This window comes from Pogona vitticeps, chromosome 5 (genome assembly GCF_051106095.1).
Source record: "Pogona vitticeps strain Pit_001003342236 chromosome 5, PviZW2.1, whole genome shotgun sequence".
In the NCBI taxonomy this organism is placed as follows: domain Eukaryota; kingdom Metazoa; phylum Chordata; class Lepidosauria; order Squamata; family Agamidae; genus Pogona; species Pogona vitticeps.
Window position 1 is genome coordinate 93,221,684 of NC_135787.1, and position 18,218 is coordinate 93,239,901.

The following is an 18,218-nucleotide window of genomic DNA, read 5'->3' on the forward strand; positions in this document are numbered from 1 at the left end:
AGAAGAAATAAAAAAGATTGCTGAGGATTTCTACCAGAATGTATACAATAGAAAAGAAGTAGATAAACAAGCTCAGAAAGAATATGTATGGAAATACAACAAAATGAAATTGACTAAAGAACAAATTCAGTCCTTAAATGAGCCCTTAACATATGCAGAAATTATAGAAGTCCTCAAAAAAACAAAACAAAAAGAGAGAGAGAAATCACCAGGCACAGATGGTCTGCCAGCGAAATATTATAAAGAATTAGAAAATGTATTGCTCAATCCATATAAGAAGCTTTTGGAATTTGTAGAAGAAAAGGGAGAACTGCCACCAACATAGACAGAAGCGATAATTTCCCTTATACATAAGGAAAATACGGAGGGTAAAGAAATCAAAAACTACAGACCAATCTCATTACTTGAACGTGGATTATAAAATATTTGCCCCCTCCCCCAGTCCCGGAATAAAGACAGTAATATGGATTAAATACGGTCCACACTTTATTAAATCAAATCAAATCAATCTATATCTTCAAACCTTATCAAAAGAGGGGGCCTGCTGTAGTACAGAAACAGAAGGTGAGGGTATCCCAATACCCTCTGATCAGCCATTAGGCAAGTCCCTGGCCCCAGGTTCCAGGGGTCTAAAATACAGCAGGAAACTGGCTGGCTGCTAATAAATACCACAGACCTCAAGACATCTTTAATTGATGACTGTTGGTCCGGAAGTGGCCCAGCGCATCTTCTCCGCACCGGCTTGTAATCACACGATCTGCAGAGCCAGGAGGTTGGATGCGCTGTTGGCTTACCTGAATTAAAAACGGGACACACCGAGACTACCTGTTTTTCCACACTACCCGCCACAGCATAAGGACTAGCCTAGCTATGTCCTATGCCCGCCACAGAGCCCCTCAAGCTTGACAAGCGGCCCCCCTTTAATATCTTCCAGGAATATTTCCATGCCTGCATCAGACAGGTGGACACCGTCGCTTTGGAAAATTCAGTGTTGCTTAATTGGATCCTATGGTGAAAAATCACTGATTTGAGGCTGCTGCTGCAGACACCTCTACAAACTTGTGTTAACACCCTGCTGGGCCTTGTTAACATTGCCAATATTCTGGGCGCCTCATCAGGCTAACCATGGAATGATCGTGGACGACACGATCCACATCGCAAGATAACGAGGCCACCACTGCAGACATCTCTATCACATCTGTTAACGCCCCACGGGCCTTGTGAACATCGCCAATATTCCGGGCGCCTCCTCAGGCTAACCATGGAATGATCATGGACCAAATGATCCGCATCGCAGGAGACCAACCAGTAAGGTCTCACATAATGTCCAGGATAAATACCTTACCTGATGATTCAGACAGATCATTGTCTCCAAGGTAAATTACCAGCACATTTGGTGGAGACTGGTCAAAAGCTGTCATCCTGCCAAGTTGGATCCACTGGTTACCACACATCCCCGTCCAGGTTATGTGTGCATGGGCTCAAAGCTCTAGATCGCTCCCACATGGGGATGAGGCAGCATAGTACTCTGCCCAATAAACAAACTACGTATATCCAACAGTCCTTATGTGCTTCCACCTTCACACCCTAACAAACCTGCAATGACATAAATGTCCTCTGCCTACACGTTAGATAGGATTCAGAGGTATGTCTGAGAACTAAAAGACCAGCCTAGCTATTCAATTTGGTAAATGCTATACCTAGGGCTGTTGCTTTAGATGCCGCTCCAGTCCTAAACGAGTGAGTCACCAAATCCTATGCCCTTTGCCCGAACCTTGTCCAACTCTAGCTTTGTCAGTTTTTAAACTGATGGTGACTTAACAGTGTGTCGAAGAAATTATCCTACTTCTTAGCCCCTAGGTTTGATAAATGCCGACATGGCCGTAATGGGGCAGGTGCTCAATACCGCCATGCCCCAAGACCAACTGCTTCCTGATGCCTATTTGATCAGCCTCGGATTGCCCAATAGTGATTCTAAACGACCATCCTGGATTCTGATATCCTGTCTCAGTAAGGCTAATTAGGAGGTGTCTGCCTTCCTTCTTGCAACTAACTCACTGGTCCCAAGGGCACCGAAAATTGCTATTAAGGTAGCTTATCTTAAACAAATGCCATCACATAATTATCTCTACAACTGTCCCATTGCTCACATATGCACTCCATAAGAGATAGGGAAGTAGGTGTTCTGATCAAAAACACCCTCCCCCACTCCTTAGGCCACCCCTACTAACCTTTTCTGTATCCCATAATCCCCTGAAATACCCCTATCCAGTTATATTTGCTTGAAAAGCCAGCACCGACAGCCTACCTTGGAGTTAACTTTTTTGCATGAAGGAATATTATAAATTGCTGCAAGTATTCTACTGAAGCCAGCCAATCCTTCTCCAGTTCCAGCAACCTAGAACTCTGGAATCCTCTTCACGCCACTCCGCCAGACCCCCAAAGGACAAAATTCTGGCAGCTCCCTAACATCTGAGGCAAACACCCTAACAGCTCGATCTTCTGGCATGAGAGAGCCTCGGCCATTCCGTTATCTAATGCTCATGGAGTAAATGTACTAACTAAATCCATCACGCTCTCGTAATCTGATGAGAGATTGTATATAAAGCAGAATACCGTTTGGTTGTTAAACAAAAAAAAAATGGACCATTTAACTTGACCACTCTTCTGCCCAGAGCCACAAGACCCTTCCAAGTTTACCTGAAAATTCACTTCCAGGCTGAAATTAAATCTACAAAAAAGAGGCCATGTTAAAATTCTCAAGGAAATGTTTTCATACAAGGAGATCTTCCTTCATACCTTTGTCACTCTGATCCTCTGCATGGGCTGCTTAAGGCCCTTTATCATTGCAGGGACGCCATAGGAAAGCATGGACCAGTGCTACTACTCTGCATGCGAAGCTTAAATGCCCCGCTATCATCTGCAACTCCGTAAAAGACGTTTTCCCTACATAGGCAATCCTAACGCTAACTTCAAGGTCAACCCCATTTTACCACGAGGCATCTGTGAAGTTTGCTGCAGCGTGTCGAGATCAATCAAGAGGTGTATCTAAAAGTGCACAGTTCTGTGGGAATGGCATCGTAACTGACATTCCCTCCGGATAGGACAGGTGATGCATTAATTACAATCACTGGGTGCCTTGGTTACTATTCTTAAAGAGAAAGTGCTCAATTATGTCATGGGCTGCTTAGAAAAAAGGGGTCCTAGGACCCTATCCTCCTGCACTTCCTTATCAGTTTTACAATAGCCTCCAAACCAGCTATCGATTGGAGGCTTTTTCTAAACCCGTATCAACACCCTAAAGTAAGTACTGCATGCTCTCCATGTGAGATATGTCCGTAACAAAGCTTCTAGCACTTCACTCTAATTGGGCTGGTTCCCCTTGCCAGGGGTACCCCTGCCACTGCTTGGCTTTTGCCTCCTCCTATTCCCTTGTTTTGACTTTGGGAGCCCGCTTTCATATAGATAAAATTTGAATGTTGCCCACTGCAAGTGATGCATTCATGTCAAAACTTACATGGCCTTCTTGAACATAAAAATCGTGGAGTTGTATGCAAAACAGGGCAGACGGGGCAGAACTTCCTACCCTGTTCCAAGGTGGGGAGTTTGTGAGGTAACAATTTTTCATTTTAGATGGCCGCTAGCAAATCTGTCTGCTGTATTGGGCCTAAAGGTAAAGGTAAAGGCTCCCCTTCACATTTTTTAGTCCAGTCGTGTCTGACTCTAAAGGGCGGTGCTCATCCCATTTTCAAGCCATAGAGCCAACGCTTGTCCAAAGACAGTTTCCATTGTCACGTGGCCAGCGTGACTAGGGAACGCCATTTTACCTTCCCATCGAGGTGGTACCTATTTATCTACTCGCATTTACATGCTTTCGAACTCCTAGGTAGGCAAGGAGCTGGGACAAAGCGACGGGAGCTCACTCCATCATGTGGATTCGATCTTACGACTGCTGGTCTTCTGACCATGCTGCACAGGCTTCTGCGGTCTAGCCCGCAGCACTACCACGTCCCTCTGTATTGGGCCTAGCCAGGGCCATATGTTTTAACCAGAAACCCGGCTGCGGCTCATCCCAACACAGGTTGGGCTGAATGGAATTATTGAAGCAGCGTGAAAGTTCTCCAAGTCTGAGCCTTCCTAGTACTCCAGCATAGATAATAAAACCTGGGATCCAATTGTCCGGCTTTTTCTTCCTACGTTTTTCTTTTTTTCTTTCTCATCATCCTTATCAATATCTATATTGTCTATTTCTCAGTTCAGTAGGTCAAAAACAAAAGTCCACATATTTTCCATCTAAATTTTTTCCTTAGTAGCCAAGGTTAAGTGATCTTCCAGTGGCTAGAGTAGTTCCCATAAGGCAAAGCCGCTATTGTAGCCTGTCTTTGGCACTGACAGATATTGCCTCTCGATGGTGGTAATCCCTGCATTGGATGTACCTGTAACCAGAGGAACTGCAGATGGCATACTCCATCCACAAAGTGTGTATTAGCATAAGGCCAAGCTACATTGGTTAACCCCGTGGGTGGTACAGTGTAGGGTGTGAATGTGGCATGTGTGTGAAGAGAACCACAGGCCCATGGCCAAGCCGGCGGGGTTGTTTGTGTGCAGTGTGCAGCTGAAGACTCACCAAATGATGCAGCAGCTGTGCTGGAATCATCCAACACCTGTGATGTGCTACCACCCGCCTTATCTGTCACGTCGTACTCGACCAGTGGCACAGTAGTTGCTCCAGATGTCCCCATGCCTGATACCCTTCGACGCCTTCTTACGCTGGAGACCTTGGGGGTAGCTGAAGCTCCTTCTGATACTACAACCTCCTTGACCTCAGGGACCTGTACAGTTTCTATGACAACAAAATGCTCCATCAAATCTTGAGCCAAAGATTTCAAATTAGCCTTCCGCCAGGCCTTAGTATCCCTAGCCAAACTGCGAGGAGAAACCTTGTGCTGCTGAGGTGTTTGTTTTGCCAACCCCTGCGCATCTGGGGCCGAAATGTTTTCTTGTAATTTCCTCAGATCGGCCATGATTCCTCAACAGAGGATGATTGTTCAGGTGATACCTGTTTTACAGGTCACTTTTAGCTCCCTTCATGGGAGCCATTATGACCCATATTGGCCCAAGGTCACACTCATCTGTTCAGTATGAGCTATCACTCCTTAACTGCCCACAACCCTTCTTATCCTATCACAAAAGTCTTATCAACCAACCACTAGATGGTGCCCTATGAAGCCTCCCCTATACCTATATAATGCGATAAAATGTTAATGACAATTTATAATCCAATATCCACTGTGAATCAAGTTATGAAACCTAATGAATCCTAGTAATTATGTAATAACAAATTTATTTATAAAATTTTATTCACTAATTAAAACTAAAAACCTTTGAAGCTAACCCCCCAATTAATTCTATCAACTAATTATATTCAAATTTATTCCTTTCTTAATCTAAGTACAGTGGTGCCTCGCTTAACGATTTTAATTGGTTAAAAAAAAAACATCGCTATGTGAAAACATCATTAAGCGAAACACCATTTCTCATAGAGATGCATTGAAAACCGGATAATCCAATTGGAACGGATTACCATCCTTAAGCGAAAATCCCCATAGGAAAAAATGTTAAGCGAAACCCATTGAAATGCATTGAAGCCTATTTCAATGGGGGAAAAAAATCACAAAAAATTCAAAAAGACTCAGAACAAAGCCAAATTAAGTTAACAAAGGTTTTATTAGGTGCACTAACGATTCCAAGCATTTTAAACATTTTTTAAACATTTTAGAATATTTTAAAAATAGCAAAAACGGGGCTGTAAAAAAAACGTTACGCGAAACAAGGGGACCTAAAACTGTCATCGTTAAGTGAAGCATGGTCCCGAAATCGTTAAGCGAAAATCATCCATAGGGAAAATCGTTAAGTGAAGCACAAGATCACTCCAAAAAAGCCATCGTTAAGTGAATTTTTCGTTGTACGAAGCAATCGTTAAGCGAGGCACCACTGTATTGATTTAAGATATTCAAATTGAAACAATTATCAATTGTCTTTAGCAATTACTTTTTATCTCTGCTCGGCGAGTACTGTGTAATCACTGGAAAGACTATTACATTTATATGCCAGCAGCTTAACTCTATCATAGCCCAGCTGGACCTGATTAATAAGACCATGCTGCCCACATCCTCATGTCTTGAACTAAACTCCGGATTCCACCTTAATCGCTCAGATAGAACAGCAAAAGCTACCGCTCCTGACAATCAGACGTGTGCAGAGGTCTCCAAGGGAACAAGCCGCTGCCTAATGAGAAATCAAATTGTGCTAGAGGTCTGGGACACCCCTCTAAACAAGGGCAGATGGTCAAACAAGCAACGCGTACTCAACTCACTGGGCAGTCTCTTATCCTTGGACAACCATGGGATTGATCTCTTGGAGGCGACACGTCTCCCGCGGTCTTCCTGGCGGCCGCGCTGCCTACGTGTGCTGCTGAAGTTCCAAAGCCTCAGAATTCCCCGACTACTTCATGAGAAAAAAATATCTTCTTGAATTTTACAATATATTCCTGCGCAGAGTGTTCAGCGACATGCCAATTAAATCTCTGATTCCAGCGAACGTGCTGAACCGCTCCTTATCATCTGCCTCCATATCTACAAGGCCAAGTCTTGGACAGCTGCCCAGCTTGCAGCCAAGAGACAACGGCCTTCAGAATACAAGCTCCCAAGCTGATTTTCCACCTGGCAAGAGCATAGGAGCTCTTTCCTTATTATTTGAACTAAAAGCAGCAACCAACAACATTGAAAGCTCTCTAGTCAAGCTAAAATCCTTTCATCCTGAGCCCCGCATGGATCCATTCCCGCCCTGTCTCCACACAAGCAGCGTCCAGGCCAGCCGAAAAGGCAAAGGGAAGAGGAACAGTAAGGTTCTGTGTAACATTTCTCCTCCTGTCCCTCCAGAAACCAAGCCAACAGCCGACGCTTCGGGTAACACTCTCTCTGGAATAAGGGCCCCAAATCTATCGTTCAAACCAACGTCTGCCAGCAAGCACCCGATCACTCACGACCAAGCTACACCAGCAGTTCTGACGTCACCAGTACCACCAGCCAGTCCCTCAGCCGAAACATCGGGTCAACTGGGGTCATGTGACTTTTCTCCAAAGAAAGTTACATTGGGGGAGACACTGCCTTCGACGAAGTCCAAAGCCATCCCAACCCTGGAGCATCCTTCCCGCAAGTCCACCGACATGTGTCCTCCAACTGAGTCATTGCTCATCCCATCTCACGCACAGCCCAGCCCCAGCTCCACCAATTGCCCAGACTTAGGAGATCTTCTACTGCAGCTCGACATTGACATAGACAATGAGTCCCTGCCCAATGAGGCCATCGATGGGTTTAAAGTGCTGCCACGGGAAAACCAGAACCAGGTGCTCAGGAAGGTTGAGGCTCTAGGGCAGGAACTGAGGTCCCTAGTCGAATCTTCCCAACCCAAGAGTTCCCCTGAAGAACCCTCATCCCCTCGGGGGACTAAAATTTCAAATACACCGACTGCCAACGAGCCCATGCTTTGGGCAATAGACTGCAAGGGCAGATCCCCCCCACATAAGGAATGTCCCCAGGCAGAGCTGCCCCCATCCACTCCCTCAAGGGCAGATCATATGCTGCCATCCTCCCCTCTGCCCTCTGGTGCTCAGCTCAACAGAGCAGCCCTGAGACCGCCGGAGGACCTGCCAGGACGTGATAGAAGGGGCCACAGCTACACAGTTCAACTTCCAACTCTCCCCCAACTACCTAACACTCTAGAGTCCAGCCAGAGCAAAGACCTGCTGACACCTCTGCAAACGCACTGCTCCTCACTCAATCCAGCAAAAGTGATTGTGGATATTCACAACCCAGAGGAGCCCATCGACAGCCCCACGGCTCCGCCGGTTCTCTTCGAACCCTCGGATATCCCAGACGCAGTTAACTCAATCAGGGCGGATTCCTATGCTGAAGGTTTGCCTCCGGATCCAATGACGTGCGCCCCACTGGATCCAATGATGCGCGCCCCATTGTTGCCTACCAACTGACTCACTGCCAATTCACCCTCCACTGCCCCCTCTAACAACCTAAGACTGATCTCTTGGAACGTGGCGGGATGGTACAGCAAAACGCAGGACCCTGAGTTCAGTGACTTCCTTCGAGGTTCCAGTATCATACTGCTACAAGAAACGTGGGCAGTTCATCCCATATCTCTAGCTGGATACGTCGCCTACTCTCTTCCAGCTCAAAGGCCCACGGCAAAGGGCCACCCATTCGGGGGACTAGCAATATTTGTAGCTGACTTTCTAGCCTCAAATCCCATACTCACAATTGACGGCAACTGCAAAATTCAGGGCATAAAACTCAAATCCAGGAATCAAGAGCTCCTAGTAGTCAATGTCTACATGCCCCCAGCACCCTCTAAGTCTCACAGATCTAGCCAATGGGAATCCCTGAGCTCTGCCCTAGATAATCTCGAGCTCCAGTTCCCTGGGATGCCACTGCTGCTGGCAGGCGACTTCAACGCCAGGGTAGGTCAGGGTGAGGCCATCTTCAACCGCATCATGGACACATTTAGCGACACCTCCCCCCTACATCCTTATGTTTCAGGGAGGCTGTCCAAAGACCACCAAATCAACGACGCGGGGATCCACCTGGCACAACTCTGCTTACTCCGAGGCCTCATCTGGCTAAACGGCCTTACTGAGGCTGACAGCGAGGGTGAGTTCACGTTCATCTCCCCACGCGGATCCAGCACAATAGACTACATCCTGATTCCGACTTCCTTGCTAACGCGTGTGGCTGAGTTCCGAGTGGGAGAGCTTCTAGCCAGCGATCATCTCCCCTTATGCTGCAGCCTTGCCCCCAATCCAGACTCGACACCCTTGACCAACCCGGACCCCGAGGAGCCCTCAGCGATCCTGCCCAGAATCCAATGGAATCACAGAACCAAACAATACTTCGAAAAAACAATCAATCCAGAGATGACACCGCAAGGCTCCCTCAACTGGCTCTCTTCATCAAAGCCTGAAGACCTCATCCAAGGATTCGAGAACTTAATAGACTCCATAGCAGCTAGCCTCGGGCGGCCCCCCCAACAACTTCAGAAAAGACTGACCTCGGCCACAGGCCCTAGATTAGACAAGGACTGTATCGCCCTGAAGCAGGACATGAGGAGGATCTATAACAACTACAGATCCTCTAAGGCCCTCAAGCTCCCCTCCCAGTACTTTGAGCTGAAAACCCACCTCAGGTCAGCCATTAAGAAACTCCAGCATCGCTCTGCAATGGTTCGATGGTCCTATCTAGTCGAGGCGATTAATTCAGGCAATAACAAAAAATTCTGGGACGTAGTTTCTGGTTCCTTCATCTTTAAGAAGACCTCACAGGACCTCCCCCATATACCAGCCGAGACGTGGGAACATCATTTCTTGGCCACTTTTCATGACAGTTGCAAGCCCACAGTGCCAACTGATCCGCCCCCACCTTGCGACCTTCCAGACTGGGCACCAGTCACAACTAGCCAAATAACACAACTCATAGGCCAACTTAGAACTGGAAAGGCCCCAGGCCCCGACGCCCTCCCTTCGGAATTGCTACAGGCCTACACCGAGTGGTGGGCGCCGGTGCTCGCTGCCGTGTTCACCGCCGTCAATGAATCCGGTATGATGCCTAGGACGTGGACACAGGCTATAGTAATTCCGATTTACAAGAAGGGAGACAAGAAATCCCCAAACAACTATAGACCTATAAGTCTGCTCGACATCATTGGGAAGATGTACGCCAGTCACCTACTTCACAAACTTCAATATTGGCTACTAGATCAAGACATCCTGGGACCCGAACAAGCGGGTTTCAAGGCGGGAAAGTCTACACTAGACCACTGCCTGATCCTATCCCACATGATCTCCAAATACGCCTCACAACCCAATACCCGCCTCTACGCAGCCTTCTTAGACCTAAAAGGGGCCTTCGACTCCATCAATAGAGATATCTTATGGCTCAAGCTCGCTAGGCTGGGTATGGATAGGAGGCTCCTATTTCTAATTCAAAAATTGCACGCAGGCTCCACATGCCGTATAAAAATTTCGTCGAAAGGGGCTCTTTCCAACCCCATTCTCGCCAACAGAGGAGTGAAGCAAGGCTGCGTCCTGGCCCCCACCCTGTTCAATTTATTCATCAATGACCTCGCCCCACTTCTATGCAATATCATCGGACACAGCCCCAAACTAGGCCATCTACAGATACCGATCCTACTGTACGCGGATGACATGGTCCTTCTTTCCCGTTCAAGGGTCGGCCTAAAGCGGCTCATTACCTGCTGCCTTGACTATCTATCACACAATAACCTTCAATTAAACTTCGAGAAAACCAAAATCATAGTCTTCGGCAAGGCTTGGAAATCTTTCCCATGGTCCTTCCATGGGAAATCTATCCAGCAGGTCAGAGAGTTCAAGTATTTGGGCGTTTTCTTTCACTACCGTCACTCCTGGACAACTCACCAACGGGCAGCAACTAAGTCTGCCAAGCTCTCGGCACAAGCCATCCTACGTTTCCACCACACCTGGGGCCATGGCTACATCCCCGCTGCCCTGCAGATCTTCAACTCGAAATCAGTCTCACAGCTCTTATACGGCGTCCCCATCTGGATGTCTTCATTACACAGCTCCGTGGAGAGAGTCCAATCTGTATTTCTATACAAAATCTTAGGCCTTCCCCACTGTGTTCCATATGCTGCCCTATGTCTTGAATGCGGTCAACAGAGAATTGAAACTAGGGCCTGGCTCAGTTTCCTAAAATACTGGGTCAAAATCTGTTTTCTCTCTCCTAAGGACACCCTGCTTCAAGCCCTGCTTGCTGACAGTTTGTTACCCAAAGGCCTGGCCCTATTCTTAAAGAAAATCAAGACCCTAGGGCTGTCACCAGACCTAATGGGCTCAATACCCCCCTCTAGGGTCTTCCAAACCATCAAAAACAGGGTCTTGGACATAGAAGGACAAACGCTGTTTAGCGCGGCCCTGAAAGTCTGCTCTCCGCTGTACTTCCAGCTTCCTCTCACCCTCGGACGCAGACCCAACTACCTTCATCTTCTAGAACAGCCACAAGACCGCTGGGCATTCACCCTCACTAGATGTAACATATTACCATCAAGTCTAGCGCAGGGCAGGTATAGGGGCTTACCAACAGAATTGAGAATCTGCCCATGTGGGCAGGGAAAGACTGAATCCCTGCAGCACATGCTATTTTATTGTACACTCTACAAGGATATCCGCCTGTCACATCAGATGGTCTTTCTCCCCCTTCATTCCGGATGGGCAGACCTGAGGAAAATACAATACCTTCTAGGTGACCTTAGCAAGGAAGTCACTCTATCAACCGCCAGATACGTCCAGGCCATTATCCAGAGACGCCGCAACATGTTCCCCCAAAACGAGGGGCTCCAACTTTGATGTTCTGGTTCCTCCTCCCCCCAGCAATGAATCTTTCCCCGGTATTTTATTGTTTTATCGTTTTATTTATGCAGCATGCCAATAAAGGTTTCTGTACTGTACTGTACTGTACTACTGTAATACATTCAACCAGTCTATAAATAATTTTAATCTTAGCAATTAAGCTGTAATTAAATGTATTCTATATAAAACCATGCAGCGTAATTAATATTATATATTACACTTAACAATTAGTTTGTAAATATATACATTCTATGTAGCCAGCCAATAAACAACCTTATTTATTACTATTATGTCAGGATATTGTAATTTTTGTAGGTCTGAACCTAGATTAAATGTGTTATTAATGAACTGCCATTATGAACAGATGTGTGACTGCTGAGTCACTGTGACTGATGAAGAGATAATGCAATGTCTGAAAATGAGAAGACACCCAGGTGCAGAAGATGAAGTAATGTGTCCTCTGATTGGACTAAAGAAGCTTTGTAAATGTATATAAGAGAACTGTGTGTACATAACTTTTTCTTCTCTCTCTATCACTTGCTGCTATCCCCTATGCCAGTTTGTCTGATGAATGTCTGCTACGCTGAAGTGCTGCCAGTCTGTATATTTGTACATTTTGTATAATACACGTGTCTTGCTGAAGAAGAAGGTGTCTGTGTCTTCAATTAACTCTGCATATTTTCCTGTTGCTAAACCAGTCAGAGGTTATGGGCCTAGCAACGTGCGCTGCGCAAGCCATTTGAAGTCAAGATGTTTGGTGAGTACCGTGGGTGAAGTCTTTAAATGAAGGAAGAGAGAGAAAGTGACATAGAAGACTTGGGAGAAGACAGTTCGTCTGTTAGCTCAGGAGGGGAAATGAAACAGAGAACTGGAAGAGAAGGCAGAATGGCGTTGAGTGCAGGTGGCATAGGAAGATTAGTAATTAACAGGCTGAATGACAGAAATTACAAGACATCGGCAGTAAAGGCTGAAATGCTGTTAAGAAGAGAAGGATTATGGTCATTTGTGAGTAATCCTCCAGCACAGTTAAATGAGGAGGAGGAAAGAGAGCATGAGAGGGCTCTTAGTACTCTGATTTTGTCAATCGAAGATGATCAGTTAATACATGTGCAAGGACAGGCCACAGCCAAGGCAGTCTGGGACCGACTAAGGAACATTTATTTAAGAGTGACTATATAAGTGCAAAATGCAGCCTGGAGACTGTGCATCAAAGCACCTTCAAATAATGAAAGGACTGTTTAATGAACTGGAGTTGATGAACGTTCATTTTACAGAAGAGCATAAGGTTTTCGTGATTTTGAGCAGTCTGCCCAATAAATTTGATATGCTTATTTCAAATCTTGAAAGTTTGCCAGACACGCAATTAACTTTGGAATATACAGTATTACAAGCAGAATTTTGCAGGAACAGGATCGTTGGAAAGAGAGGTCCCAAAGTGCTGAAAGAAGCCACGTGAAAGTTGACCAGCAGAGCTGGAGACGGATTCCAGAGGGCAGCGTGAAAGGAAGAACGCCAGCTACAGACAGAGAGCAGCGTGGGTGTGCCATGACAATTAAATCTTGTTAGAGATGTGGTTCAAAGAATCATCCTTTGAGAAATTGTGGACAAACAGAAAACAGCATGAAAGGAGAGACGATTTCAAAGAGCAGAGAACCAGCAACTTACAGACGCTCCGGAGAAGGCAACAGGAAAGGAATTTCTCTTGTTAAAAGAACAAGAGATAAAGTGTTCAAGGCCGTGAACACAGCTGCATGGATAATTGATAGCGGGGCTGTAAATCACTTGACTAACGATCCAGAAATGTTTTCTTTTCTAGGAGACACGGAGCTGAGAAGCATAAATGTATATAAGAGAACTGTGTGTACATAACTTTTTCTTCTCTCTCTATCACTTGCTGCTATTCCCTATGCCAGTTTGTCTGATGAATGCCTGCTACGCTGAAGTGCTGCCAGTCTGTATATTTGTACATTTTGTATAATACACATGTCTTGCTGAAGAAGAAGGTGTCTGTGTCTTCAATTAACTCTGCATATTTTCCTGTCGCTAAACCAGTCATATTATTAATTAACCTGTAATTAAATTTATTCAATATAAAATAGGCAATAATACTGTTACCCTATATTGCTGCTAACAACCCTCAGTCTTTGCCAAAAACAAAGCAGTAAGTCAAAATGGCGGGAGAGATAAAAAGGCGCAAAAAGTGCAACAAATAGGCGTCCCCAGGGCAATAATACCACTTATTAATAATAACTTAAACAGCACAGAAAACTACTGAACACATAATACATTAGCTCAGGAGATGCCTAGAAACGCTCACACAGCCAAAGTAAACTACAGTATGGTAAAATAAAATGGATTGTCACGTCGCACCATGGCGGGCGGAAAGCCGCCTTGCTGCTTCTCACCTCTCTCACCCTTAACACCCAATAAATCCAATAATAAAAGCTTCTAAGTCAAGTATCAAGCAGCGAAAATTGCTAATAAAGTCTAAACTATACAATACTTAAACAAAAACAAACAGCTCACCCCAATGGACCGCCCCGCCCTGCCACTGTGGCAGGCGCAAAACCACACCACTGTTTCTCGCCTCTCTCGCCCTTAAGTAAATTAAAGAAAGCAATAATAAATCAATAGATCCTTAAACAGGATTCTAAACTAAACGATACAACCCGGTGTCGTGAGTTCAGCCGAAGATCTGGAACTTCAGGGGTTAACTGCAGTTGAGGAGAATACTGAGGGATTAGAAACACAGGTAGCTGAATCGCCACCAGATTCTCCTCCCCCAGTAGCCAGGGTAAGGGCTAGACTTCGGCAAAGACTTACGACACAAAGATCAGAGGATTGCCTAAATGCTGCCCGCAGAAACATCAGATCAGCTAGCCCTGAGTACTGACCGAATGAAAGGCTTCCAGCAGTTCAATGACTGTTTTACTACATAAGCAGCTCCCAGACTGCTGGAAAGCTCATGGAAGCAACAAGTCAATTCCTCTGGTTTGAATCCACACTACTGATCATCTTGGACCTTGTCTTCTGGACCCTTGGCTTTGGACTCTGACTTCTGACTATGGTTTGTGTTTTGGCTCTGGTATTTTGGTATCTGTTTTGCATCTAGTGGACTTCTGACATTGGACTTGTTTATTGAACTTTTGCCTGTTAAAACCCTGGGAAGGTGACACCCGGGGAGGGAGTGAAAAGCCACCCTCCCGTCATGAACTGCTACCGCTTTTTCCTCCATCAAGCTAACACAACCATTCTTTCCAAGCCACTGACACTCCATCCTCTTTGGTGCCTGAACAGGAAAGAGGGGGATCAAGGGGGATTGCTTCCTTAAATAACTGCACTCCCCCAGCCAAATCAGTCATGTGACCTGGGATAGTCTCACGCCATCTGGGACAGCATGGCAAACACCAGCTACACTGTTCCAGGGCGGCGGACTGCCCGTCCAGCAGCAGAAACCATGCAACCATGTTGGCAACTAAACTGAAAAGAATTTTAATACAGACAATGCATCAAGACCAGTCGGGGTTTCTTCCGAAAAGGCAGATGAAAAATAATATAAGGATAATCTTAGATTCTTTGGAATACTATGAAGCTCACCCAAAAAAACAGGTGGCTATGATATTCTTGGATGTGGAGAAAATCTTCAGTAATCTGAATTGAAATTTTATGCTGCATCAACTGGAAGTGCTACAAGTTGGAGAAAGATTTTTGAAACTAGTTAAAGCAATTTATACCCAGCAAAAGGCAAAAGTTAGAATCAATGGAGAGTTGATGAAAGAATTACAAATACAGAAAAGTACTAGACAGGGGTGCCCGTTCTCACCATTACTATTTATTCTTACTCTAGAAATATTAACAGAACAAATTAGAGGCAAAAAGGAAATAAAATGACTGAAAGTCAGAGGTCACACCTATAAGCCCCAAGCCTTTGTTGACGATCTAGTAATTATATTGGAAGACCCAATGGACTCAATAGAACACCTGAAGGAGATGCTGAAAAATTTGGCGATATGGCAGGAATGAAAATAAACCAAAAGAAAACAAAAATACTTGTTAAAAATATGAGAGAACAAGAATTACAGAAGCTAATAGGAAAGATTAACTTCCAAGAAGAAAAGAGAGTTAGATACTTAGGGTTCCAGATCACAAAGAAAATGAGCATATTATTCAAAGATAATTATATGAAGTTGAGCAAAGAGATACAGATCAACCTGGAGAGATGGGACAAATTACAGTTATTGTTGATGGGAAGAACAGCAACCATTAAAATGAGTTCTACCTAAAATTTTATTTCTATTTCAGACAATTCCCATAATATTAAAAAAGTCCTTTTTTCAAGAACTTAATAAGATAACTATGAGATTTGTGTGGCAAGGTAAAAAACCAAGAAAGAAAATTAAAGCAATGCAAGATGCCAAACAGAGAGCAGGTTTTGGTCTTCCAAATTGGGTTTTGTATTATAGAAGCCTGTGTATTAGACTGGATAAAGGAATGGAAAACCTTGGAAAATGATAGACTACTTAATTTGGAAGGACATGATTTGCAGTTCAGTTGGCATGCTTTTCTATGGTACAAAAAAGGATAAAGAGCAGAAACATTTCAATTCACATATGATAAGAAAAGCTCTATTATGAACTTGGAAAAAGATTATTCAACAATGGTTGTTGTGGGGTTTTCGGGCTCTTTGGCTGTGTTCTGAAGGTTGTTCTTCCTAACGTTTCGCCAGTCTCTGTGGCCGGCATCTTCACAGAGTGCTGTCCTCTGAAGATGCCGGCCACAGAGACTAGCGAAATGTTAGGAAAAACAACCTTCAGAACACAGCCAAAGAGCCCGAAAAACCCAGAACAACCATTAGATCCTGGCTGTGAAAGCCTTCGCGAATACATTATTCAACATATTTACCAAAAAACCACCAGTATGGGTATCACCTATAGAGGCCTTTACACAACCTAATCTTATGACTGAAGTGAAGCTTCTAAGTTATCAAGATTTATTTAAAAAAAGGATTGTAAGGTCTAAAGAAGAGATAGAGAAACAAAACATATATATAGACTGGTGGTCCAGAGCACAGGTGGAATCCAGATACAGAAAAGACAAAATAGAGGGTTTTTACCCAGAACAAATGATATTTGAAAAATTCCTGTTAGACTCAAAAGATAAAATAATTAAGAAAATGTATAATTATTTGTTAGAAATTAAAATGCAAGATGAGATGGTTAAAGAATATATGATTAGGTGGGCCATAATATTGATCAATGGTTGCAAATGTGACAAAATAATATAAAGCTTACAAAATTGGTTAATTTCAAGGAGCACATATACAAGATGAATGAATGATTACTTTATTACGGTCAAAGACCAGTAAAACTAAATCAATATAAGATAGATACATATAATTATAGTTTCGTAAAGTCAGTCAGAGTAATAACATTCCATTAAGACATGATAAAACAACCCCTTCTTTCCAGTTGATAACATTATATATCCTTAATATAAGTAAAACCTCAGCCAGTGTTATATTTAAAGCATTATATTATCCATCTAAAATCACCTACCCAAACATCTGATTACGAATAAACATTGCTGCAGCACAGAATTTGGCCACTTGTCTCGTAATATAAGGGGTATTGTCAGAGAGTAGCAACTGGACATAATCCTCCTCTGATCTCCTGGGAGTTTTACAGATAATAAGTGATAAAAGCTCCATACGAAAATCCCGATAGCAAGTACAGAAAAGGAGAACATGACCAACTGATTCAACTTTATCACTATTACAAGGGCAGAGATAATCTGATGTAGGCAGAAGCTTAGAAGGAAATACATTGAGCGTAGCTAGTGTGAAAGCCCTTATGGCTTTAGATGACATCATGCTGGCTAAATACAAGGAGGTGATAAAAGCGGATTTCTTAAGAAAGTTATATTTCCCAAACTGGCCAACATGGTCCTGTAATTTTCAATGTCTCATACCCTTAACTTCACCACTTTGATGGCATCCGTGAGACCCATTGTTATAAGTATACTGGGAGAAAAGCCAATTTTCGATATCTGTTCAGTTATATGCTTCTTCCACTCTGACTGAAAGGAATGCAGTAGGATCAGTGGGCCCAAGCCTTCTAATGAAAAAATCAATTTGAGCCAGTATTTCACCATAAGGACTTTAGTCCATGCTTTAATGGATATTAACCCAACCTCTAAGTGAAGAGGCACATTGGAAGTACAAGGTGGAACTCCAAGAATGGCTCTTGCAAATTTGGTCTGAACAATCTCCAGAGGTCGTAGATTAGCGTAAGCAAATAATTGACAGCCATAAAGAATTTGTGGAATAGTCCTGGCCTTAAAAACTTGTATTGCTGATGGTACATGTTTACCCCCACCAGTATGGAAAAATCTTGTTAGTGCCCCAGTATTTTTATGGGCACTCATTGATGTGTGGTTTACATGAGTAAGCCACGATCCTGAAGAATGAAAAACTATGCCAAGATATTTGTAGCATGCTGCTTGCTCTACAGGGTGTCAATTTAGAGACCATTTATGCTTTATTCTCCTTCTACTCACAACCATAATCTTGGTTTTAGCATAGTTAATTATTAGTTCCTTATTACAATAGAAGGATCTCAGAAGTCTGAATCCTATGCATGTTGTTGACAGTAAAATGGCATCATCAGCATAGAGTAGGATTGAAATTGGGTGAGAGGCAAGTTTGGGTTGATGAAAACTGGGGTTACTTAAATTTCCAATTAACATAGATATAGAAATTGATATA